Source organism: Phyllobates terribilis, unplaced genomic scaffold (genome assembly GCF_046119375.1).
Source record: "Phyllobates terribilis strain yellow unplaced genomic scaffold, ASM4611937v1 Scaffold_12__6_contigs__length_324123572, whole genome shotgun sequence".
Classification (NCBI taxonomy): domain Eukaryota; kingdom Metazoa; phylum Chordata; class Amphibia; order Anura; family Dendrobatidae; genus Phyllobates; species Phyllobates terribilis.
Genome location: NW_027362772.1, coordinates 47,395,627 through 47,423,496, shown reverse-complemented (window position 1 = coordinate 47,423,496; position 27,870 = coordinate 47,395,627). Strand labels below are relative to the sequence as shown.

General features: G+C 47.4%; 1 protein-coding gene across 1 annotated transcript in view; it reads left to right on the top strand.

The window, feature by feature from the left end:
- The first annotated feature begins 716 nt into the window (after positions 1-716).
- LOC141172016 (chemerin-like receptor 1) overlaps positions 717-27,870 on the top strand; it is a 136,799-nt gene continuing 109,645 nt past the window's right edge. Inside the window, exon 1 of the mRNA XM_073655788.1 lies at positions 717-836. The gene's annotated coding sequence lies outside the window, so the exon portion shown is untranslated. The remainder of the gene's footprint in view (positions 837-27,870) is intronic.

Here is a 27,870-nt window from a genome sequence, read left to right as displayed (position 1 = left end):
AAATGTGTAGCTTAAAAAACTCACCAAAAAATCATAGTGGGAACGTAGCCTTAGATGTCTTTCCGCATCTAGTCCTCTGGCCCTCTTCTAGGTGCCTCTGCTCCTCTTTTGTCTTCACATTGGTTTTTTAGGCTAACTTCTTACGATGAGCTTTTGGAGATTTTTTGCACCATTTATGCACCCATTAAGTGAATTTTTTACAGAGTAAAAAAAACTCATCATGGGAAAGTAGCCTCATGCCTCTGGAGCTGACTCATGACGTCATGATACAAATCAATTTTCACACCTGATTTCAGGTGAATCTGTGAAATTTTAATTATGTAGGATTTTCTTCTCCTTAGTTGTGACATGTACAATCAAATTATATTGTTAATTAAGGCAAACATAAAACTGGTTAAAAAAAACAAAAAAACAACAACAGCTGTAATAGCTAAGATAGTAAAGCAAGCCTAGAAAAAAGTAAAAAAAAATACATGGCTGAGTTGAATTTTTACATATTCCACCATTACAAAAAAATCATATAATTAAAACTTTACCTTACATGTACCCCCAAATAGTTTCTGAAATATTTCTAAAACAACAGCTACTGTATAATTGCTAATATAAGGCAGAAACAAAAAAAAATTCCTTAGTGGTAACATTGGCATGGGGCTTAAAAGGGTTAAGGAAAAAGAGGATTTCCTCTTGAAAGTAAGTTTTTCGCTGACTCTGGATCTGATGTAACAACTGATGTCACAGCCGAACTCCTATATATTTCACACCCTGCTCCAGAATATTTTATAATTAGCGAAGGACATCAAAAGTAAAAGCAAGAAGCCGATCCTGGAGACAAGCAAGTAAGTAACCAAAGTGTAAACCATGTATCATGCAGGGGATGAGTAGTGTCTGAGGAGCAGGTGAGAATACGACCCAGGGGTATAATATTCTGCTTTACAATGTACAGTTATTACAGCCTTACCAGCAGCACAGAGGATCATATTGTGACCTGTGATCACGGAGCAGGTTTAGTGTTAATGATGGATGTAACAGAGCGGAATTTGTCACTAAACTGTTTACAAATAACAACGTAGCAGGTAACAGAGAACACGTAGTGCTGTGATAATGAGTTCTGCCAGATGACAAACCCAGGTTTCTCCTTTGCAATTTATTATTTGTGACCAATGTAAAGAGGTTTTCTAGTTTGGTAATGAATAGTGTTGAGCGATACCTTTCGATATCGAGAAATATCGGATCGGATTGTATCGGACCGATACCCCAAAAATATCAGATATCGCCGACTCCGATACCGGAAACCAATGCAAGTCAATGGGACACAAATATCGGAATGAAAATAAACCCTTTCTTTCCTTGTAGGTTAATTCTACATGAAGGAAAACAACTAAGAATAATGTAGAATGTATTGGGGGAGGTGGGGGAGACAATAAAGGCAGAGAGGTTTAGCCCAATCAAATGGCATAGCAGGAATTAATATTTTTTTTAAGATGTTCTGAGTTACGGAAATATTGACTATGTTACGTTTTTTTATATTTTGTCAGATATTTATGTTTCACTTCTTCTATGCTCTTCACCTTCTTTTTTACTTCTCCCACACTTTCTCCTTCATCATCCTCAGCATCAGCATCTTTTTCATTAACTTCTTCTTCACCTTCTTCATCTTCTTCTTCTTCTTCACCTTCTTCGTATTGTTCTTTTTTTTGACATTCTTCATATTCTTCTTATTCAACTATTATTCTTCTTCATATTCTACTTCTTCATCTTCTACATATTCTTCTTCTTCATCATATTCTTATTTGGGACAGGCATTCCTGTAGTTGTTATCTATAAAAGTTTGAACATTACACCTTTCGTTCTGCCCGTCACAAAAGATTTACAACAGGATTTGTCCGCGTTCAGTTTGGCCTGTAGCAGCAGGTCTTTTCCAGGGGCACCACGAGGAGGAACGGACTCACCCCCATACACTGTTTAGTCTTCTTCTGCTTATAATTTAGATAATATCTTTTGCTCTGATTTTTAGTCTTATGCTTAATGTTCTTGGTTTTCTTGGTTTTCTGTCTCTTGTTCTTCTGTATCTTGGTGGTTGTATTCTTGTTCTTTGTCCTCTTGGTCATCTTCTTCAGGGTCATCTTCTTGGTCTTCTTCGGGGTGGTCTTCAGGGTCGTCGTCTTCAGGGTCGTCGTCTTCGGGGTCCTCGTCTTCGGGGTCCTCTTCTTCTTCGGGGTGGTCTTCAGGGTCCTCGTCTTCAGGGTCCTCGTCTTCGGGGTCCTCGTCTTCTTCGGGGTGGTCTTCAGGGTCGTCGTCTTCAGGGTCATCGTCCTCCGAGTCCTCGTCTTCAGAGTCCTCGTCTTCTTCGGGGTGGTCTTCAGGGTCTTCATCTTCAGGGTCATCGTCTTCGGGGTCCCCGTCTTCTTCGGGGTGGTCTTCAGGATCGTCGTCTACAGGGTCATCATCTTCGGGGTCCTCGTCTTCTTCAGGGTGGTCTTCAGGGTCCTCATCTTCAGGGTACTCGTCATCGGGGTCCTCGTCTTCTTCGGGGTGGTCTTCAGGGTCGTTGTCTTCAGGGTCGTCGTCTTCGGGGTACTCGTCTTCTTTGGGGTGGTCTTCAGGGTCCTCTTCTTCAGGGTCCTCATCTTCGGGGTCCTCGTCTTCTTCGGGGTGGTCTTCAGGGTCCTCGTCTTCAGGGTCCTCATCAGGGAGATCCAGAGTGATTACCAAGAACCATTTAAAAAAGCTTGAACTTGGAAATGTAGCAGAAGGTACAAGAAGGCTGAGGAACTGACGAGAACCAGCTGACGGTACTGGAACTCGGATGGGTAGCAGAAGGTGCAAGAGCCAATGGAACTATTGAGGACCAGATGACGGTACTGTAACTCGGTTACTAAGCAGGAGGTACCTATGCCAGAAAGCACTACCAAGGACCAGCAGATGTTGGTGGAACTTGGATACTGAGAAGGAGGCACCTAAGCCAAAGGCACTGCCGAGAACCAGCTGATGGTACTGGAACTCGGATAGGTAGCAGAAGGTACCCAGGCAGACCGCTGGGGCTGATGATGCATGCAGCTGGGATGGTGTGACTCCCCACGGGAAGAGTGCGGCCCCAGGGCAGTGTAGTGAATGGTGGGAGTGATGGTGGTGAGAGTCCCAGTACCGGTAGTGCTGGAGGCGCAAAGGAGCACACAGACAACAAGTTACAGTCCAGGGTCTTTACTCACAGTTCATTTGTTCCGGGTCACTTCTGTCAGCAGTGACCGCCCGAGCAGTGCTGCGTCCACCAGGTGTGGGGCTCGGTCAACTCCCAGGCAGCTCAGAAGTATGGCTCAGGACCCCCTTCAATCCTTCCTCTGGCCTGCCTCACCAGTGACCCACTTTTGTCCAGCTGCCGCGGATCTGCGCGGGTAAACGTGGGCCCTGTTCCCCGCTGTCCTTTATGGTGCCTTCCTAGCAGGTTTGATGAGGTGCTGCACCAATAAATGGTCACAGCCTCCGGTCTTTGGCTGAGGGTTGTTTCTCCTCCACCAACTTGGGATCCGGTACCCTTAGTCTGCCTGACCCTTCACCCAGTATTCTCGTGGGTTCTTAGGGTCCCTTCCACCTTCTTGTTCCTGAGCCCCTCTGTTCCTCTGTCTCTTCTTCTCCTCTTTTCTGTTCCTCCTTCTTCTCCTTTCTCGTGGAGCTGGGCTGAGAAGGAACCACAGCTCCCCTTCACCTCCTCTCTCTCTCCACTCTCCTCCTCGGCCTTTCACTAGGCCCACTCTGGAGTAGAGCTCCTACAGAGCCTCTACTCCCTGTCTTCTCCTCTCTCTGCACAGACTGTCTGACTGACTGACTGTCCTAAGATGGTGCCCACCTTTTATACCTCCCTCTAGCCATGAGCCCAGGTGACCAGCAACCAATGGGCTCCTACCTATGCTCAGGAACCAACCCCTATCTGCTCCTGCATCACTGGGTTTTCCTCCCCCCTCCCCACTCCAGGCAGGGACATGGTCTGTCGTACCTGCAATTCTGTCTAATGGGAGTACCGTTGAGCTGTCCCTCGGAAATGGGGTGAGTGTGCTGTATGCAGCTAACTGAGCCCTGGTCCATACTCCATCCTTACCTGGGAGTGGAATACCACACCTCTGGAAGAGGTGCAATACCCCTGTAGCGGCCGAACCCTCGGGGCGCTACAGAGCAACTTTAAAATCTGTAGTAGTGTGAATGTGGACAGAGCAGGAGAAATTGCCGAAGACACACAGCAGGGGAACAGCTAACGTTACTGAACCCCAATAACACTGGAGCAAGTGTTGACTGTGCAGACGGCACTTCTTAGTGCCAACTGGTGGTGTTGGAGCTCAGGGATAATACTGAAAACAGAGGAACCAGAGGTGTAATTGGAGCAACTTTAAAATCTGTACTAGTGTGAATGTGGACTGAGCAGGAGAAATTGCCGTACACACAGCAGGGGAACAGCTGACGTTAGTGAACCCCAGTAACATGGCAGCAAGTGTTGACTGTGCAGACGGCACTTCTGAGCGCCAACTGGCTTTGTTGGAGCTCAGGGATAATACTGAAAACAGAGGAGCCAGAGGTGTCATTGGAGCAACTTTAAAATCTGTAGTAGTGTGAATGTGGACAGAGCAAAAGAAATTGCCAAAGACACACTGTTATGTTCTGCTACCAAAGCTAAGGAAAGAGAGGAGATCTGTCCCTACTATAAGACTCAGCTGAATCCCTACGATGTAACAGGGAACCTGATCCTGCGATCAGACCTGCTAAAGTCCTAATCTAGTCTGTACGGAGACCTATAGATTTGGGGAGGGAATCCCTACAAGTACTAAGGACTGGGAGGAATATGGGACACCTCCTAACAGAAATAGCAGCAGACAGACGAACAAACAAAATAGATAGAACCTAGAGGTCCGTAGACCAAGCAAACTAACAGAGTTAGATACAGAGCACAGGCTAGCTAGAAAGTAGATATACAATGAAGTCCAGCAAAGCCAGAAGGGCGGAGCAGGATTAAATAGGCCAACAAGGTCATGTGACCAGCAAAGGAAAAAAAACCTAACAGCAAGGTTCTAACAGTACCCCCCCTTCTAAGAGGATCCTCCGGATCCCCTAGGACCAGGCTTATCAGGAAATCTCCTGTGAAACGCTCTGATAAGTCTGGACGCGGAAACATCATCTGACCTCACCCAAGAGTTATCCTCGGGTCCGAAACCTTTCCAGGCCACAAGATACTGCAAACTACCTCTATACCGTCTAGAGTCAAGGATACGAGAAATTTCATATTCCCCGTCCTCCACCACCGGAGGAACAGAGGCAGAGGCGTCACCATCCGACACAACAGCTTTTTTTAACAGAGAGACATGAAAGACCGGATTAATTCTCCAGGAGGTAGGAACCTCCAACCTAACAGCAGATTGGTTGACAACCTGAAGCACCTTAAAGGGCCCTACAAACTTGGGACCCAATTTCTTAGAAGGAATCCTCAACCGCAGATTCCTAGAGGACAACCAAACCATGTCACCAACAGCGAACAAAACCTCCTGTCGTTTCCTATCAAAGTAGTCTTTAGATTTTCTGTTGGCCTCCTGAAGATTACCACGCACATCCGTCCAAACTCTTTCCAAATCACCGGAAAAATTCTCCTCCTCAGGCACGGCAGATCCCAACTTGGAGAACGACCCAAACGACGGATGTCTCCCAGAACAACAAAAAAAAGGCGAACAACCAGCAGAAGAAGATGTATGATTGTTCAGAGCAAATTCGGCAAGTGGCAGAAACTCAGACCACCCCTCTTGATTGTCTGCCACAAAACAACGCAAGAACTGCTCAACATCCTGGTTTTTCCTTTCTGTCTGGCCATTAGATTCAGGATGATATCCGGACGAAAACGACAAATGAATTCCCAACCTGTCACAAAAGGCACGCCAAAAACGAGCCACGAACTGAGGACCCCTATCAGAAACAATGTCAGTAGGAACGCCATGAAGTCTGACAATTTCCTTGACAAAGGCCTTAGCGAGAGTTTTAGCGCAGGGCAGTTTGATGAAGGGAACCAAGTGACACATCTTGCTAAAACGGTCCACGACCACCCAGATGACAGTAAAACCCTCAGAGGGGGGAAGGTCAGTTATAAAGTCCATAGCCAAATGTGTCCAAGGAGCACTGGGGACCTCCAAAGGACAAAGCAACCCCGCAGCAGGAGTATGTGAGGACTTAGATCTAGCACATACAGTACATTGGCGTACCCACTTAATGACTTCCTTCTGCCATCCAGGCCACCAAAAACTGCGACCCACCAGTCTCTTGGTCTCAGAGATTCCGGGATGACCTGCCAACCGAGATTCGTGACACTCAACAAACAAATCTCTCCTAAAGGTCCCAGGCACAAACAACCTCCCATGAGGAGTGTTAGATGGGGCATTCTCCTGAGCTTTAAGAATCTCATCTTCCAAAACGGAGTCTAAAGCAGCTATCACAACACCTTCTTGTAAAATGTTTTCCTCTTTCTCAGCACCGACTATGGGAGAAAAACTGCGAGACAAGGCATCCGCCTTAACATTCTTAGTACCAGGGATGTAAGTAACGGAGAAATTAAACCGCGAGAAAAACAGTGCCCACCTAGCCTGACGGGCATTCAGGCGCTTGGCAGCGTCAAGATATATCAGATTTTTATGATCCGTAAGAACCTGAACGGGAAATTCCGCACCTTCCAAGAAGTGGCGCCAGTGTTCAAATGCGAGTTTAATAGCCAATAATTCCCGATTACCAATATCGTAATTCAATTCAGTCTCCGAAAATTTTTTTGAAAAAAATGCACAGGGATGTAATCCATCCCCGTTATCCTGAGACAATACTGCGCCAACCCCCACAGAGGAAGCATCAACCTCAACCAAAAACGGCCTAGTAACATCAGGCTGCATAAGGATGGGAGCAGAGGTGAACCTCTCCTTGAGATACACAAAAGCTTCAATGGCCTCAGAAGACCACTGAACCGCATCAGCACCTTTCCTGGTGAGATCAGTCAGAGGTTTGACAATACTAGAAAAATTTTTTATGAATTTTCTATAGTAATTGGCGAAACCCAAAAACCTCTGTATTGATTTCAAACCAATAGGCCTAGGCCATTCCTGCACAGCCTGAACCTTAACCGGATCCATCTCAAAACCTTTGCTGGAGATAATGTAGCCCAAAAAACTAATTCTCTGTACAGCGAACTCACATTTCTCCAGCTTAGCAAAAAGCGAATTGTCCATTAATAACTGTAATACCTCACGCACGCTCCGCCAATGAGACTCCAGATCTGGCGAATAAATCAAAATGTCATCCAAATACACAACCACATTTTTACCGATCAAAGGTCTAAGGATGTCATTAATCAGATTCTGAAAAAATGCAGGAGCATTAGTAAGACCAAAAGGCATAACCAGATTCTCAAAATGACCCACAGGAGTGTTAAAAGCAGTCTTCCATTCATCACCCTCCTTCATGCGCAACAGATTGTATGCCCCCTTAAGGTCAATTTTAGAGAACCACTTGGCCCCCAATAACTGGTTAAACAGATCAGGAATCAATGGCAGTGGGTAAGGATTGCGTACCGTAATTTTGTTAATCTCACGAAAATCCAGACAAGGACGTAAACCGCCGTCCTTTTTTTTTACAAAAAAAAATCCAACCGCCACAGGAGACTTAGAGGGCCTAATGTGACCGGCGGCCAAACTTGTCTGTATGTATTCCTCCAAAGCCTTCCTCTCAGGAATAGTAAGGTTAAATAAACGACTTTTAGGAAGAGTCGCTCCAGGGACAAATTCAATAGAACAATCATAGTCTCTATGGGGAGGCAAAACCTGCGATTCTTTCTCAGAAAAAACTCTCCAAAAATCCTGAATAGGAACAGGCAATTCTCCCCTATCCAAAGCTGCAATACGCCCGTTACAACACTTGTCATAACATTTATGGCTCCAGGATTTAATTTCACTGGTAGACCAATCCAGTACAGGATTGTGAAATTTTAACCAGGGCAAACCCAATATTACTGGAGAAGGCAAGTTATTCAACACTACCAAATCCAATTTCTCATGGTGAACACCATTAATAGTGAGAGGAAATTCACTGACCTTGAGAGTAATATTCTTCAAAGGGGAACCATCCACAGAAACCACAGCAATGGGGGATGATAAAGGTTCAGGTTTTAAATTGAGTTTTTCCACGAATCCCCCATCAATAACATTCAGTGTAGACCCGCAATCAACAAACACCCGAAATTCCATTAATTTTTCCTGAGCAATCGTGGAAGCAGCTAAAAATATACCCTTGGAATTTAAACAGGCAATACGGGCGTGACTGACCATTTTTTTTTCTTTCTTCATACGAAGCTCACAGCCTTTAATCAAATGACCAGATTTTCCACAATAGAAACACAAGCCTTCTGAAAAACGACGGTGTTTTTCTTGAGAGCGAGGTGCCACCGATCCAATCTCCATCGGTTCACCACTGTTAGTACACACATTATCATAACCAGAAATTGACATAGCAGAGGATTTGCTCTCATTAACCCTAGCACGCAGTCTTCTGTCCACCCGTATAGCTAATTGCATAGCCTGTTGCAAATCCTCAGGTGTAGGATAAGCAATTAGCAGGTCTTTAACCTTTTCACTGAGCCCAGCAAGAAATAGACTTTTCAGAGCAGAATCGTTCCACCCTGTTTGAGTGGACCAACGACGAAAATGTGTACAATATTTTTCCATATTACCTGATCCTTGTTTTAAACGTCTCAACTCAGTCTCAGCTGATGCCACACGGTCAGGATCATCATATAATAGTCCTAAAGCAGAAAAAAAACTATCCACTGATCTGAAGCATGTATCACTAGGTTGCAAAGAAAAGGCCCACTCCTGAGGCTCTTTGCGCAAAAGTGACATTATGAACCCTACGCGCTGGGATTCATCCCCAGAGGACTTGGGTCTCAAACGAAAATACAATAAGCAAGCATTTTTAAATGAAAAAAATTCTCGATGTTCACCAAAAAATAAATCCGGCAAACATACCTTAGGCTCCAAGAAATATGCTCCAGGACAGTTACTCACGTGCTGACGGAGCTCGGCCACTTCCAGAGAGAGTCCCTGCAGGTGTTTAGCCAAATCCTGAACCGACACCATGATGGAAGAAAAAAAAATCTTTCCTTAGAGAATTTACAGGCTGGACTTACTGTTATGTTCTGCTACCAAAGCTAAGGAAAGAGAGGAGATCTGTCCCTACTATAAGACTCAGCTGAATCCCTACGATGTAACAGGGAACCTGATCCTGCGATCAGACCTGCTAAAGTCCTAATCTAGTCTGTACGGAGACCTATAGATTTGGGGAGGGAATCCCTACAAGTACTAAGGACTGGGAGGAATATGGGACACCTCCTAACAGAAATAGCAGCAGACAGACGAACAAACAAAATAGATAGAACCTAGAGGTCCGTAGACCAAGCAAACTAACAGAGTTAGATACAGAGCACAGGCTAGCTAGAAAGTAGATATACAATGAAGTCCAGCAAAGCCAGAAGGGCGGAGCAGGATTAAATAGGCCAACAAGGTCATGTGACCAGCAAAGGAAAAAAAACCTAACAGCAAGGTTCTAACACACACAGCAGGGGAACAGCTGACGTTACTGAACCCCAATAACATGGCAGCAAGTGTTGACTGTGCAGACGGCACTTCTGAGCGCCAACTAGCGGTGTTGGAGCCCAGAATAAATACTAAAAACAGAGGAGCCAGAGGTGTCATTGGAGCAAGTTTTAAATTAGTAGTACAGTGGATGTGGACAGAGCAGGAGAATTTGCCCGACACACAGCTGGGAATCAGCTGACGTTACTGAACCCCAATAACACTGGAGCAAGCGTTGACTGTGCAGACGGCACTTCTGAGCAGCAACAAGCGGTGTTGGAGCCTAGGGTAAATACTAAAAACAGAGGAGCCAGAGGTATAATTGGAGCAAGTTTAAAATTAGCAGTATAGTGGAAGTGGACAGAGCCGGAAAATTTGCCAGACACACAGCTGGGGATCAGCTGTTACTGAACCCCAATAACACTGGAGCAAGCGTTGACTGTGCAGACGGCACTTTTGAGCAGCAACTGGCGGTGTTGGAGCTCAGGGATTACAGTTCAGGTGGTAGAAACATGAACACAACAGGAGACCTGGATACTGTTGCCCACCAATTATTTATTCTGAAAGAGGACTGGCAAATTCATGCGAGATCCAGGCTTTGTTCATTTTCAGAAAAGTAAGCCGGTCAACGTTATCGGAGGATAGGCGCATGCGACGGTCTGTTAGTACACCACCTGCGGCACTAAAGACGCGTTCCGATAATACACTAGCAGCAGGGCAAGCCAGCACCTCCAATGCATACTGGCTAAGCTCTGGCCATGTGTCCAGCTTAGAGACCCAAAACTTGAAGGGGGAAGAGCCGTCTGGGAGTACACTGAGAGGGCAAGACATGTAGTCTGTCACTATCTGACGGAAACGTTGCCTCCTGCTGACTGGAGCCGTCTGTGATGGTGTAGACATTTGTGGCGGCGGGGACAGAAAACTTTGCCACATTTGGGCAATACTGGTCTTACCTTGTGCTGAGGCGCTGCTTCTGCTCCCTCTTTGTGCAGAGCTTCCACAACTGCCTCGACGCACTGAGCTGCTTTGTAAAGCACTAGCAGCACTGCTCTCGGTTGGAATGGAGAACATGATGGAATGCACCAGTGCGTCTTGGTACTCCCGCATTTTACGCTCCCGGTTCAGTGGTGTTATGAGGCTTTGTAAGTTGTCCCGGTAGCGAGGATCTAGGAGGGTGGACACCCAATGATCAGCCGTGTTGAGAACGTGGGCGATGCAGCGGTTGTTTCTCAGGCACTGCAGCATGAAATCAACCATGTGCTGCAGACTGCCAACTGGCCAAGAAACACTGTCCCCTGCTTGAGGCGTGATCTCTGCCTGCTCTGCATCACCCCACCCTCGCTCTAGATACTGACTACTAGAGCATTGTGTACCTCCCTCCTCTGGACAGATGTCTTCCTCCTCCATTGACTCCTCCTCATCCTCCTCACAAAGTGTCCCCTGCCTAGACCTTTGTGAGGAACCACGTTGCGCAGACTGTACAGAAGCAGATGGCATTTATGACTCCTCATCCTCCACCTCTTCCAAAACCTCCTCCCTTAGTGCTTGCAGTGTTTTTTCAAGCAGGCAGATAAGGAGGATAGTCATGCTGACTAGTGCATCATCTGCACTCGCCATCCACGTGGAATAATCGAAGGCACGCAAAACGTGGCAAATGTCCTTCATAGAGGCCCACTCAGTGGTGGTGAAGTGTGAATGGCGCGCACTGCGACTTTTTTGCGCCTGCTGCAGCTGGTACTCCATTACTGCTGCCTGCTGCTCACACAACCTCTCCAACATATGTAACGTTGAATTCCACCTGGTGGGTAGGTCACATATGATGCGATGTTCCGCAAGATGTAATCGGCGCTGCAGAGCAGTAATGCACGATCTTGCATTGCTAGAACGCCGCAAGTGAGCGCACTCTATGCGGACCTTGTGCAGCAGTGCATCAAGATCCGGATAGTCCCTCTGAAAACTCTGCATGACCAAGTTGAGCACATGTGCCAGACATGGGATGTGAGTGAGGTTGCCTAGGCCCAGAGCTGCCACCAGATTTCGGCCATTGTCACACACTACCATACCTGGCTGGAGATTCGCTGGCACAAACCACACGTCGCTCTGCTGCTTACTGGCATTCCACAGCTCCTGCGCTGTGTGTCTTCGATTCCCCAAAGAAATTAATTTTAATACGTCCTGTTGACGTTTGGCCACGGCTGTGCTCATATCGGTCATCATAACAGGTAACCTTTCACGGGTCGATGTGGAGGTAGACCGTGATGGCTCCTGCAGCGCTAATTCAGAGGAACTGGAGCATGAGGAGGAGTCAATGGGTACAGACTGGATTCCTGCAATCCTTGGAGTTGGCAGAACACGTACAGCGCCACTCTCAAGATCTGTACCCGGCTCCACAACATTTACCCAATGGGCAGTGAGGGAAAGGTATCATCCCTGTCCATGCTTACTGGTCCACGCATTGGTGGTCAGGTGGATCTTGCTACTGACGGCGTTTTGTAGCGCATGTTTAATTTTTCTCTCCACATGCTGTTGCAGGGCAGGGATGGCTTGCCTGCTGAAATAAAAGCGGCTGGGCATGTTGTATTGTGGGACTGTCAATGCCATAAAGTTACGGAAGGTGTCAGTCTCCACCAGCCAGAATGATAGCATTTCAAGGGCCAGTAGTTTTGCAATGCTAGCATTCAGAGCCTGTGCTCGGGGGTGGTTTGACGAGTATGGGCGCCTTTTCTCCCATGCCTGTGCTAACAATGGTTGTAGACTGGCCTGGGAGTGTGAGGATGACAGGGAAAGTGGTTCTGTGGATGGAATTACACTGTGTCTCTGTACAACAGTGCCAGAGGTTCTTCCATGGCGATCCAGTGAGGAAGCCGAACCAGCTGTGTGTGAGATGGAGGAAGAGGCTACAACACGAGCTGAAGAGGTGGTAGGTGGCACTGTAGGGAGGCCTAGGTCTTCAGTGTGTTTTTGTAACTCCACCACATGCTTGGTCCGCACATGTTTCCACATATTTGTGGTATTGAGGTTGCTGACAATTTTCCCTCTTTTCACCTTCTGATTACACAGCTTGCATTTGACAAAGCAATGTTATCTGCAACTGTGTCAAAAAAGGACCAGGCACTGCAAGTCTTGGGAGCGCCCGCTTTGGATTTTGGAAGAGCCATGCTCCTAATGGGTGCCGAAGTGGAGGCTACAGGCAGCCAAGTCTGCCCCCTCCCTCTCCCTCCTTTTTGGGCCGTTCGGGGAATCTCTTCCTCAGAGCTGCTCCCACCACCTTCCTGTCCCTCACGCCATGATGGGTCAAGGACCTCATCATCTACACCACCCTCTTCAAACAACTGCTTCTCCTGGGTAGTCTCGACAGCACAGTACGCACCAGAAAGTGGCACCTGAGTCTCATCATCAGATGCGTACTGAGGTGTGCTGCTGACCATAGGCACTGGCCCACCCACCTCTTCAGATTCAGAGAGACGAAACAGTTGCACATCACTGCATACTACCTCTTCTTCAAATTCTCGAATTCTGCTTGGCTGGCCCCCTCTTTCCAAGCCAAGAGATTCAGAGAACAGAAGTAGAGATGGTTCCTGTCCAGGGCTCTCTGACTGTCTGGGCAATTTGGCAGGTGGTGAAGAGACAGATGGGTGCTCTTCAGTGCCCAGGACCTGAGAGGATCTGGAACTAATTGAAGTCGATGCGTTAGCTGCCATACATCCGACAACGGCTTCAATTTGGTCCTCCCGCAACAGTGGGGTACGGCTAGCTCCTACAAAGCTGCGCATAAAGGACTGTTCCCTGGTAAAACTGGGGGATGCTGAGTCACTGGTGCCCGCAGCAGGCACAGAATCCCCACGTCCTCTCCCTGCAGTCACAGAATCCTCACGTCCTCTCCCTGCAAAAACTCCACGCCCACGACCACGACCCCGACCACATGCCTTACTCCCTGCCTTCTTCATCTTGGTAGACTGATAAAGGTCACACACAGAGACCTTGCAGACAGCGGTGAACAGCACAGAGAACTGTGCACTAGCGCTGCAAGGCACAGCGATTTATAAAGTAGCTTGGGTAAAGCAGAATAGAGCAAATAGGTAGCTAAAACTGTCCCTCAGAACAACAGCGTCCTATCCCTAACTGAATTCACAGCAGAGTGAGCTCAAAATGGCGGCGGCGGCTTTTATAGTGCATCATGACATAATTTCAGCAGCCAATCACAGCCATGCCATTAGTTAACATGCCTACATGCCTAACAGGATGTGCCCACACTTCTTAGGATCCTCATTGGCTGAATAAAATGAAACTGGATCATTGCATTATGGGAACTTCCGATTCAGGTATACGATATTCTAAAAGTATCGGAATTAAGTATCGGAATTCCGATACCGCGAATATCGGCCGATACCCGATATTTCAGTATCGGAATGCTCAACACTAGTAATGAAGCATAATGGGGGTAAAAGTTTTAAAACTTTATGTTTCAACTCCACACACCTTGTAGCTACACTTGTATCCAGTCTGGGCAATGTGAGGCATACAGCCTGGATTCCATACTTGGATACATTGTACAAATACCTCTGTGCAGCTGCTATTGATCGCACAGGGCGCTGTCTACACTGGACACAATGACATCTACTGCTCGGCTGAGAGCAGGATTAGCTGCTGTGTGCAGGGGTCACAGCCTCTGGGTTTAAAGGAGGGTTTTCATTTATTGACAGCAGACATAGATCCTGAAAATGAGGAGGAATTGAATCACAAAGTTTTAAGTTTTCGCCTGTACAGACAATTATAATTGCAAACTGAAAACAATTTAAAGCTTTATTGTCAGTAACAAATAGCGATTATTAGTGATGAGCAAACGCGCTCGCCACTGCTCGGTACTCGCCCGAGCATCACTGTGCTCGACGAACTAGGTGCTCGGCGAGTATTTCCAGGGTTGCTCGAGAGGGAACTAGGGGCCCCTCCCTGCATTTTTGGTGCTCTTTAGAGAACCAATGGACATGCATGGATTGCCTGCCACACACTGTAATGCCGTAGCCATGTTGGTTGTGGGCATTACAGTGATTGGCTGGCCGCACAGCATTATCAGGTCTATATAAGAACGGGCGCCGCCATGCTCTTCACAGTCACTCCGGAATCAGACAGTGTAGGGAGAGCTGCTGCTATGTCAGGGAGAGATTTGCTTGTTCCTAGTTAGTATAGGTAATCCACAAGAAACAGTATATCTACTAGCTATTGAACCCGTTCTATTCCCGGGTGGCGAGCATTTTAATTGGTATATGGTCTTCCATGCAGGCATTTGTGCTGCCCCCATCCTGGTATTTGTGCTGCCTCCATCCTGGTATTTGTGCTCCTCAATCCTGTTCCCCCATCCTGTTATGTGCTGCCCTCATCCCTATCCTGGTATGCATGGCACGCTTCGCCCCCAATCCTGGTAGGCATGGCACCCCTCACCCTCAATCCTGGTATGCATGGCACCCCATCCCCCATCCTGGTATGCATGGCACGCCTCATCTCTATCCTGGTATACATGATACCCCTCATCCCTATCCTGGCATGCATGGCCCCTCATCCGAATCCTGGTATGCATGGTAACCCTCATCCCCCAATCCTGGTATGCATGGTACCCCTCACCCCTCAATCCTGGTATGCATGGCACCCCTCATCCCCAATCCTGCCATGCATGGCACCCCTCATCCCAATCCTGCCATGCATGGCGCCCCTCATCTTGGTATGCATGGTACCCCTCATCCCTATCCTGGTATGCATGGCACCCCATCCCTCATCTTGGTATGCATGGTACCCCTCATTCCTATCCTGGTAGGTATGGTACCCATTATCCTGGTATGCTTGGCACCCCATCCCTCATCCTGGTATGCATGGCACCCATCATCCTTATCCTGGTATGCATGGCACCCCATCCCTCATCCTGGTATGCATGGTACCCCTCATTCCTTTCCTGGTACACATGGTACCCCTCATCGATATCCTGGCATGCATGACCTCTCATCCAAATCCTGGTATGCAATGCACCCCTCACCCCCAATCCTGGCATGCATGGCACCCCTCACCCCAGTCCTGTATGAATGGCACCCCTCACCCCCAATCCTGGTATGCATGACACCCCTCATCTCAATCCTGGCATGCATGGCGACCCTCATCCTGGTATGCATGGCTCCCTCATACTCAATCTTGGTGTGTATGGTACCCCATCCCTCATTGCTATCCTGGTATGTAAGGTGCCCCTCATCCTGGTATGCATGGTACCCCTCATCCCTATCCTGGTATGCATGGCACCCCATCCCTCATCCTGGTATGCATGGTACCCTTCATCCCTATCCTGGTATACATGTCACCCCTCATCCCTATCCTGGTATGCATGGCCCCTCATCCAAATCCTGGTATGCATGGGCCCCCCCAGATCCCTTTCCTGGTATGCATGGTACCCCTCATCCCCCAATCCTGGTATGCATGCTACCCCTCATCCCCCAATCCTGGTATGCATGGTACCCCCCACCCCTCAATTCTGGTATGCATGGCACCTCTCATCCCCCAATCCTGGTATGCATGACACCCCTCATCCCCAATCCTCATATGCATGGCATCCCTCATCCCCAATTCTGGTATGTATGGCACCCCATCTCTCATCCTGGTATGCATGGCACCCGTCATCCCAAATTTGATATACATGGCACCCCTCATCCCAATCCTGGTATGTATGACACCCCTCAACCCCCAATCCTGGTATGCATGGCACCCACCATCCCCCAATCCTGGTATGTATGGTACCCAATACCTCATCCTGGTATGCATGGCTTTCTCATCCCCAATCCTGGTATGTATGGCCCCCTCATCCCTATCCTGGTATGCATGGTACCGGTACCCCTCATCCTCCAATCCTGGTATGCATGGTACCCCTCATCCCCCAACCCTGGCATGCATGGTACCCCATCCCTCATCCTGGTATGCATGGTACCCCTCATTCCTATCCTGGTACACATGGTACCCCTCATCGCTATCCTGGTATGCATGACCTCTCATCCAAATCCTGGTATGCAATGCACCCCTCACCCCCAATCCTGGCATGCATGGCACCCCTCACCCCAGTCCTGTATGAATGGCACCCCTCACCCCCAATCCTGGTATGCATGACACCCCTCATCTCAATCCTGGCATGCATGGCGACCCTCATCCTGGTATGCATGGCTCCCTCATACCCAATCTTGGTATGCATGGTACCCCATCCCTCATTGCTATCCTGGTATGTATGGTGCCACTCATCCTGGTATGCATGGCACCCCTCATCCCTATCCTAGTATGCATGGCACCCTATCCCTCGTCCTGGTATGCTTGGTACCCTTCATCCCTATCCTGGTATACATGTCACCCCTCATCCCTATCCTGGTATGCATGGCCCCTCATCCAAATCCTGGTATGCATGGCCCCCCCAGATCCCTTTCCTGGTATGCATGGTACCCCTCATCCCCCAATCCTGGCATGCATGCTACCCCTCATCCCCCAATCCTGGTATGCATGTACCCCTCACCCCTCAATCCTGGTATGCATGGCACCTCTCATCCCCCAATCCTGGTATGCATGACACCCCTCATCCCCAATCCTCATATGCATGGCATCCCTCATCCCCAATCCTGGTATGTATGGCACCCCATCTCTCATCCTGGTATGCATGGCACCCGTCATCCCAAATTTGATATACATGGCACCCCTCATCCCAATCCTGGTATGTATGACACCCCTCAACCCCCAATCCTGGTATGCATGGCACCCACCATCCCCCAATCCTGGTATGTATTGTACCCAATACCTCATCCTGGTATGCATGGCTTTCTCATCCCAAATCCTGGTATGTATGGCCCCCTCATCCCTATCCTGGTATGCATGGTACTGGTACCCCTCATCCTCCAATCCTGGTATGCATGGTACCCCTCATCCCCCAAACCTTGTATGTGTGGTCCCCTCACCTCCAAACCTGGTATGCATGGTCCCCTCATCCTCCAATCCTGGTATGCATGGCACCCCTCAACCCCCAATTCTGGTATGCATGGTACCCCTCACCCCTCAATCCAGGTATGTATGGTGCCCCTCATCCCTCAATCCTGGTATGTGTGGCCCCCTCATCCCCCAATCCTGGTATGTGTGGCCCCCCTCATCCCCCAATCCTGGTATGTGTGGCCCCCTCACCTCCCAATCCTAGTATGCATGGTACCCCTCATCCTTTTCACGCTGCACACATACAGAAAAAACAAACACTTATACTCACCTTTCTTCCCTGTGCTCCAGCGCTGCGGTGTCCTGTTCTGCCGGAGGCCAAGGGAGGAGTCGGCGCCGGAGTACGCGCTTGCCCATACCGTGCTGTCTGGCACAATTATGCTGAAGACACACTGCAAATGTGTCTTCAGTAAAATGTCGCCGAATAGCGCTATGCGCATGCGCCGAATCCTGAAGCCTTCACTCCGCCCCCAGTCTCCGGCCAGAAGAGAGGCGCCGTGGCAACGCTCCTTCCGGTCAGGTAAGTGTGTAAGTATGGCGCCGGAGATCGCGGTATGCGTTCAGTGTCTACGCATATCGCGATCTCCGGCGCCATACACTCCTCTTAGCTGTAAAGGCTCCATGCGTTCTTCTGTCTGGAGCCAGACTGTACAGGCGTGTCGCGCTTACGCAGTCTATAGCATTATATTATAGATATTAGTGATGAGCGAGCACTAAAAGACTCTGGTACTCGTTGCTTGGGTCGAGCAAATTGGAATGCTCGAGTGCTCGGTACGAGTAACGAGCCCAATGTAAGTCTAGGGGCAACTCGAGCATTTTTCCGGCGGCTTCCCTCAGCGGTCTGCAGAGGGCCTAAAAATTGCTCAAATCAATGGGAACAGTGCTCAAATGACATGGGAACAGCACGGAGAAGACCCCTAGAAGCATTTCTGACTCCCAGGTCACTGCTGTCAACAACGTTGTCAGAGGTATTACGCCACATTTACGGACTCACAGTAAAACATGAAAAAACGAAACCAAAATGGATTTTCCTGGGAAATATGTAAAAAAACATCCTTTCCAGGGTAATGGCTTGTATATAAGGCAAAATAAAATACCAAAAACAAAAATGCTCCTCCACACCTTGGGCTATGTTCACACAGCGTTTTTGATGCGTTTTTGCACTTTTGCATTGCTTTCCACCAAGACAAATGCATTCACCGGGAAATGTCATTTTAACATTTTACAACCTTATCTGCCCATGTGGTATGTGACACATCATCAGACACATGCATACAGTGGTGCTATAAAGACATGGAAACAGCATGGGGAAGACCCTTGGAATCATCTCTGACTCTCAGGTCACTGCCTAAAAGCGTGCCCATCATAAGTGATCCTTGGCGCATGCAAAGATGCCTCCCGTCATGAACCTGTCATTGCAGACTTGCAACAGTCATCATCCACGTCCTTGTCCCAGCGCAGCGTTCAGTTGTCCCTACCCCATTCCTTGGAATGCAAGCGCAAGTATGCAGCCAGCCACCCACCCACACACAGGCTGCAATACTATACTGCCAAATTTTTGACAGCTGCTTGCACTTGAAATGTGGCTTTTTAGGCTTGTGGAGGCGGAAACTGTCCACAACCTCATAGCAATGGCCATATTCTTTAGCTTGGTGAAAGGACTTGGGAAACCGTATCTTCTCCAGCTGTCATTTCTCCCAGGAAGTCCTCTAAAGCTGCTTGCACTTGAAAGGTGGCCTTTTAGGCTCGTGGAGGCGGAAGCTGTCCATAACCTCATGGCGGCAGTGGCCGGGTGTCCATACTCGGTCCCCAGCCGCCACTATTTCTCCCGGTGTCATCTCCGCCTTCCACAAGCATGGGTCCCACAACATTACCCATGCCCTCCCCAGTGCACTTACTGGGAAGGACCGCCTATCCACAAACACGTGGTCAAATGAATGTGGCCAGGGACGGTACGGAGCCAGTCCACAGCTTGTCGGTAAGCTGTATTTCACCACAGCCATATTTTTTAGCTCAGTGAAAGGACTGACTTTTCGGAAACCGTATCTACTCCGGCTGTCATTTCTCCAGCACCAGGTTCCTCCCATTGTCACACATGACCATGCCTGGCTGTATGTTCAGCGGTTAAAGCCACAGATCAGGCTGCTGTGTTACAGCGTTCAACAACTCTGCAGCGGAGGGTGGTTTGTCACCTAAGCATTAAGCATGTTATCTTCAGCACAGCCTGTTGCCGCTTGGCCAAGGAAGTGCTGCAGTGCTTTCAGCCTGTGACGGGTGGGGTCTTTCTGAGATCGAGGCCGAACTAAAGGAGGAGGTGCAGGAGCTGAACAATGTGATTACATTGAGGTTACATTGACTGCTCTGGTTTTTGTACTAAAGAAAGATCCTGCTGTGTTTTATTTTTACGTTATTTTTGAAGACAAATGAATTCACTGGGAATTGTCATTTTAGCAGTTTACAACCTTATCTGGCCATGTGGTGTGTCACACATCATCAGACACATCCTGTTTCATTTATGAAGGAGGGACTCTGAAAGTCACAAAACCTATTTTTAAAATGGCCATCAGGAGGCCCTTACTACTCTTAAAGGGCCAGTAGTCGTCCCTCGCTATTGTTAGAGAGCCATCAGCCGGCTATGCATTGTTGTTCCCATTATTAATGAGTGGGTCTTCTATACTGTTATTGCAAATGCAGTGACTGCAAGGGCTGTCAAAAATTTGGAGAAACTCCAATGCCCCTTGTAAGACACGTAGAGGTCAGAGAGTCTCCTAAAAACAATGTTCCCTTTCTTAGGAAGTGGGTCTCCCATAGTGTTTGCCTATGCAGTGAAACAACGGCTGCCAAAAATTTGGAGGAACTCCATTGCCCCTTGCAAGAGACGTAAAGGTCAGAGAGACTCCAAAAAACAATGTTTCCATTATTAGAAAGTGGGTCTCCCATAGTGTTTGCCTATGCAGTGAATGCAAGGGATGCCAAATATTTTGAGGAACTCCAATGCCCCTTGCAAGAGACGTAGAGGTCAGAGAGCCTTCTAAAAACAATGTTCCCATTATTATTGAGTGGGTCTCCTATAGTGTTTGCCTCTGTATTGAAGCAACGGCTGCCAAAAATTTGGAGGAACTCCAATGCCCCTTGCCAGAGACGTAGATATGTTGATATGGTACATATGGTGGTGATATGGTGGTGGAGGATGAGGATGCGGAGAAGGAGGAGGACAAGAGCAAATAGACAAAATCAGGAAGCGTATACCCATGTCTGGGTGTGAAGACAGAGGTGCATGGGAATAGAGTTAGACCTCCCATAAAAAGACACTGTTTTTGAGTTTATGTTACGCTGCTATCATTTGGTGATGTTGAGAAGTTTTGCCCAATCCAGCCCTTGTTCACTTTTATAAGAGTCAACCTGTCAGCATTTTCAGTTGACTGGCGGATGCGCCTATCGGTTATAATTCTACCGGCGGCACTAAAAACCCGCTCTGATAAAACGCTAACGTCAGGGCAGGTCAGGACCTCCAAGGCATAGAGAGCCAGTTCATTCCATGTATCCAGCTTGGATACCAATAATTATAAGGCACAGAAGAATCACGGAGGACGAAACTTTGCACTCCTTGTGAGAGTACCCCGCGCCTCAGGGTCTGTGCTATGGGAGGGTGTGAGAAAACTGTCCCAGAACTTTAACAGTGTTCCCCTGCCTCTGCTGGATTGCATTTGTGTCTATCTCGCCTGTACTCCTTGGTTGTCCAACAAACTGTGACCTCTGCCACCAGCGTTTGCAGATGGGAATTTTTTCACTAATTCCGCAACAAGGGCCTTCTCGTACTGCCGCATTTTATTAGGCCTTCAGACCAAAATCCAGCGAGTGAGGAGACTTCAGCGATGTGGTGTAATTAAAATTTCCATTTATTTGAAGGATGATATTTCCATAAAAAATGCACTTACAAAATGATCCAATTCACACCATATGGGCAAACAGAGTAAAAATAACGCTACGCGTTTCGACTTAGAAAAGCCTTAATCATCGTACATACATTGGAATACAAGCTGGGTATCAATACAAAAGAACAGCAAACTGACAAAGGAAGTCCAATCAGTTAGCTAATTAATTCTTGTGACGTTCAGGTGTTACATCTTTGTTTCCCAGTTGGAGACAGGCTTTTTTCTTTTTGTGGTTATTTAATGCTACAGACGTTATAATAAAAGTCCTGACATTGAAGTTTCTGGCAAGAGAATTGAAACAAATTAGCTGAACAGTATAGATTCTGCATGTTGGAAACAGTAATAAGCATACGAAATACAATATATACCAACAAAATATATGTATGTATAGCTGAATGAAAAATCTCCCACAGTGGGAAGTGACCAGTTTAGTTCATCCGGTATATTCCAGCTTTCATCTAGATATCCATATACGTGTATATCGTACCACCGTATATAATAAAACTATTATTTTCAATTATCCATCCTGTATACAAAAGGTATGTTGGTGTGGCACCCCAGGGGTCTGGTTGCCACAGTGGTAGAAATACCATGTCTGAGAGCGAGCATGGGCTTTCCTGGCCAGGAGCACTATTGCATGCAACGCCTCCTGCCCCAGTCCAGGGAGGGGAGGAACCTGCCCTTTATAAACTGGATCTGGGGCGGGGTTAGTTAGTTAGTTCCAGAGGAAGGGACAGAGGAGCAGCAAGGAGCTCTGTAGGAGACAGGAGCTGAAGGCCATGGATTGGAGCTGATAGAGCTCATCCTGGCAGAAGATGCAGAGAACCGGACACCGGAGTCCGAGGCTGTGAGGATATCCACATCCAGCAGCAGAAACCACCTGGCAGGGGATTTCAGGTTCCCTGGCCATAGAAAGCCCGGAGGCTCAGTCACACGCAAGGGACCGGCACCGCCATCGAAGAGCGGAAGGTACCAAAGGCCCCAAGTGACCAGCCATACGGGTGAGCACCACACGGTACACTCAGGGATGTGGGCTACTACACGACTACAGCAGGGTAGCCAGGAAGAGTGCAGTCAGACGGGAAGGCCTACACCTCCACCTGGCCAGGGGGACTTTTGTTCACTCACAGACTGACCAGGCCTCTAATGTTAGCCAGTACTCCCGGCAGGACCTTCTTCATTACCAACAGAAAAGACCCTGAACTGCACTGCACGGACTCTGAGTCATTTCTGCTGCGCCCATGCACCACAACCCTCACCATCTACCCACGCTGCCCTGAGGCTATACTCCTCCCGTGGGGAGTTATACTACCCTCTGCTGCGTACCCAACATCAGCCTCAGCGGCCTGCCCCGCAGTGGCAGTTCTCAGTGACCGCAATCCACGGGTGGCGTAGTCGGACATTTAAACATTAAAAACCAAATAAACAGATCCGCCACTGGTTTGACCACCCTGAGCCACGGGACCGGGTTGCCGCCACAGAGACTACAAACCCCCAGCATTACACAGAGACCTGGCTCCGGGTATCCCCCCACACACGGCCCAGGGGGCGTGTCATTGGCATTATTTATTAGTATATATGGAACAAAAAATTACTTACAGTTTGCTGTCAAAAAAGAAATTGATAACTTTTTGTTCACAATGACCTGTTATTAATATGTTATTATTATTATTATCATTATTATTATTATTATTATTATTATTATTATTATTAATCTCTCCTCTACTTATTTCTCTATAACAGAAAAAGAAAGAAAAATATATCTCATGGTGAAAATTATTTTTTTTTACTTAATTATTCGTCACTTCAAACGCTTGTTCACACTCGTTTGGTTTCACATCCACTTTTCACTTTAACTTCTAGAAATGATTAAATTTACCATATGTTCCACAATCTGAATATTTATTGCATGTTAATGTGTAAGAAAGAGGGAGAGAAATGCACAACGGAGACTCATTTAATTTTTTGGGGTTTCTTTTCTCTCCCATGTATCCTTTATTTGAGTGAGAACTAAAATGCTCGGGTGCTCAAAGCTCGGGCTAAGCTCGCCGTGATACTCGGGTGCTCGACCCGAGCAACGAGCCCAATGTTAGTCTATGGGAGACCCGAGCATTTTTGCGGCAGCACCCCCAGCAGTCTGTAGAAAGCCTAAAAAGTGCCCAAAACGATAGTGACAGTGCTCAAATGACATAGTGACAGCATGGGGATCGCCACAGGAAGCATTTCTGACCCCCAGGTCACTGCTGTCAACAGCGTGGTCAGAGGTATTAAGCCACTTTTACTGGCTCACAATAAAATGTTCAAAAATAAAACTGAAACTGCTTTCCTGTGAAATATGTTAAGGAACATCCTTTCCAGGGTAAAGACTTGTGTATAAGGTAAAATATATAACCAAAAACAAAAACACTCCTCCACACCTTGGGCTATGTTCACAAGTAGCATTTTGTAAGCGTTTTTGCACTTTTGTATTGCTTTCAAGAGTGGCAAATGCATTCACCCGGAAATGTCATTTTAGCATTTTACAACCTTATCTGGCCATGTGCTATGTGACACATGCATACAGTGCAGAAAAGACTTGGGAACAGCATGGGGAAGACCCCTGGAAGCGTCTCTGATACCCAGGTCACTGCCTAAAAGTGTGCCCATCAGAAGTGATCCTTGCCGCATCAGAAGATGCAGACTTGCAACTATTCCCGTGCAAGTCCTTGTCCCAGGGCAGTGTTCAAATGTACCCCCTCATTCCTTGCAATGCAAGCGCAAATATGCAGCCAACCACCCACCCACCCGCAGGCTGCAATACTATACTGCTTGCTTGCACTTGAAATTGGGCCTTTTAGGCATATGGAGGCGGAATCTGTCCATAAACGGTCCCCAGCCGCCGCTATTTGTCCCGATGCGCCTTATACACAAGCTCGCATAGCAAAACATTACCTGTGCCCTCCCCAGTGCATTTAGTAGGAATGACAGCCTTACCACAAACATGTGGACAAGTGAATGTGGCCAGGGATGGTCCATCTCACTGACGCCTTCACACTGGGTTAATATTGTAGATGTCGGGACACAGTTGGACACGGGGATGCAACACGTCCACCAGACATAGAGAATTGCGGATCCTGGGTCAATCAGGCTTCAACACAAAGTTCAGAAGGTAGACAGCAGCAGTGGTCGGACTCCTACACAACGAGTAAATTATTCATGATCATGAGGCTATCCATCTCCTTAGCTTTCTGTTCCTTGGAATGGAAGCGCATGTATGTAGTAGCGGCTAGGCCTGAGGTGGTCAGCGTTTAGGCGCATATCATACCTCCTCCGAGAATTGCTGGATGTTTTCCTGCTACTATCCCAGTTCTATGACTCCCGTTAAAACAAAGCTTCAGGTGATGAATGATGGATGAGGTGGTGGCAAAGGAGAAAGAGCAGGAGGAACAGGGACCATTCACATCAATATCAGGCCAGTCAACCACACATGTCTTGTAGGATATGTTTCTGTACCAATAGGAGCGGTTCGGCTACACAGTTATAGGGCATACAGTGAGTGCAATGCCTACCAAAAATTTCGAGGCACTCCAATGCCCCTTGGAAGTGACATGGAGGTCAGAGGGCCTTAACTAAACATTTTTTTCCATTTATAGCAACTGGGCCTCCTGTACACTGTTGGCCTAAGCAGTAAATGGAAGGCTTTCCAAAAATTATGAGGAACTGCAATGCCCCTTGAAACAGACGTGGATTACAGCGTACTAAAAACCTTCTACCCATTATTGGGTAGTGTGTCTTCCTTAGTGTTCGCCTATGCATTGAAAAGCAAAAGCTGACTAAAATTAGGAGGAAATGCAATACCCGTTGGAAGAGTCGTGGAGGTTAGACTTAATTAAAAACAACATTTCAATGCCCCTTGGAAGAGCTGTGGAGTTCAGAGTGGTTTAACAATATGGTATTAATGCCCCTTGGAAGAGATGTGGAGGTTACAGTAGCTTAACAAGACGGTTTTAATGCCCCATGGAAGAGACGTGGAGGTCACAGTAGCTTACCAAGATGCTTTTAATGCCCCTTGGAAGAGTGGTGGAGGTTACAGTGGAATAAAAAGACAATATCAATGCCCCATGGAAGAGACAAGGAGGTCACAGTAGCTTAACAAGACGGTTTTAATGCCCTTGCAAGAGTGGTGGATGTCGCAGTGGAATAAAAAGACAATATCAATGCCCCTTGGAAGAGTGGTGGAGGTTGCATTAGCTTAACAAGACGGTTTTAATGCCCCTTGGAAGAGACGTGGAGGTCACAGTAGCTTAACAAGACGGTTTCAATGCCCCTTGGAAGAGACTTGAAGGTCAAAGTAGCTTAACAAGACGGTTTTAATGCCCCTTGGAAGAGACGTGGATGTCACAATGGAATAAAAATTCAATATCAAGCCCCTTGGAAGAGTAGTGGAGGTCACAGTAGCTTAACAAGACCATTTTAATACAACTTGGAAGAGTGGTGGAGGTCGCAGTAGCTTAACAAGACTGTTTTAATGCCCCTTGGAATAGTGGTGGATGTAGCAGTGGAATAAAAAGACTATATCAATGCCCCTTGGAAGAGTGGTGGAGGTCGCAGTAGCTTAACAAGACGGTTTTAATGCGCCTTGGAAGAGACGTGGAGGTCACAGTAGCTTAACAAGACGGTTTCAATGCCCCTTGGAAGAGACTTGAAGGTCACAGTAGCTTAACAAGATGGTTTTAATGCCCCTTGGAAGAGACGTGGATGTCACAATGGAATAAAAATTCAACATCAAGCCCCTTGGAAGAGTAGTGGAGGTCACAGTAGCTTAACAAGACCATTTTAATACAACTTGGAAGAGTGGTGGAGGTCGCAGTAGCTTAACAAGACGGTTTTAATGCCCCTTGGAATAGTGGTGGATGTAGCAGTGGAATAAAAAGACTATATCAATGTCCCTTGGAAGAGTGGTGGAGGTCGCAGTTGCTTAACAAGTCAGTTTTAATGCCCCTTGGAAAAGTGGTGGAGGTCGCAGTGGAATAAAAAAACATAATCAATGCCCCTTGGAAGAGTGGTGGAGGTTGCAGTAGCTTAACAAGACAGTTTTAATGCACCTTGGAAGAGTGGTGGAGGTCGCAGTGGAATAAAAAGCCAATATCAATGCCCCTTGTAAGAGTGGTGGAGGTCGCAGTAGCTTAACTAGACAGTTTTAATGCCCCTTGGAAGAGACGTGGAGGTCACAGTAGCTTAACAAGACAGTTTTAATGCCCCTTGGAAGAGACGTGGAGGTCACAGTAGCTTAACAAGACGGTTTTAATGCCCCTTGAAAGAGACATGGAGGTGACAGTGGAATAAAAAGACAATTTCAATGCCCCTTGGAAGAGTGGTGGAGGTCGCTGTAGCTTAACAAGACAGTTTTAATGCCCCTTGTAAGAGTGGTAAAGGTGACAGTAGCTTAACAAGATGGTTTTAATACCCCTTGAAAGAGTGGTGGAGGTCGCAGTAACTTAACGAGATGGTTTTAATACCCTTTGGAAGAGACGTGGAGGTCGCAGTGGAATAAAAAGACAATATCAATGCCCCTTGGAAGAGTGGTGGAGGTCGCTGTAGCTTAACAAGACGGTTTTATTGCCCCTTGGAAGAGTGATGGAGGTCGCAATAGCTTTATCAAGACGGTTTTAATGCCCCTTGGAAGAGAGGTGGAGGTCGCAGTAGCTTAACAAAAAGGTTTTAATGCCCTTTGCAAGAGTGGTGGAGGTCGCAGTGGAATAAAAAGACAATATCAATGCCCCTTGGAAAAGTGGTGGAGGTCACACTAGTTTAACAGGACGGTTTTAATGCCCCTTGGAAGAGACGTGGAGGTCACAGTAGCTTAACAAGACAGTTTTAATGCCCCTTGGAAGAGACGTGGAGGTCACAGTAGCTTAACAAGACAGTTTTAATGCCCCTTGGAAGAGACGTGGAGGTCACAGTGGGCTAAAAAGACAATATCAATGCCACTTGTAAGAGTGGTAGAGGTCGCAGTAGCTTAACAAGATGGTTTTAATGCCCCTTGGAAGAGTTGTGGAGGTCACAGTAGCTTAACAAGATGGTTTTAATGCCCCTTGGAAGAGACGTGGAGGTCACAGTAACTTAACAAGAGGCTTTTAATGCCCCTTGGAAGAGATGTGGAGCTCACAGTGGAATAAAAAGACAATATCAATGCCCCTTGGAAGAGTGGTGGAGGTCGCGGTAGCTTAACAAGATGGTTTTATTGCCCCTTGGAAGAGTGGTGGAGGTCACAGTGGAATAAAAAGACAGTATCAATGCCCTTTAGAAGAGTGGTGGAGGTCGCA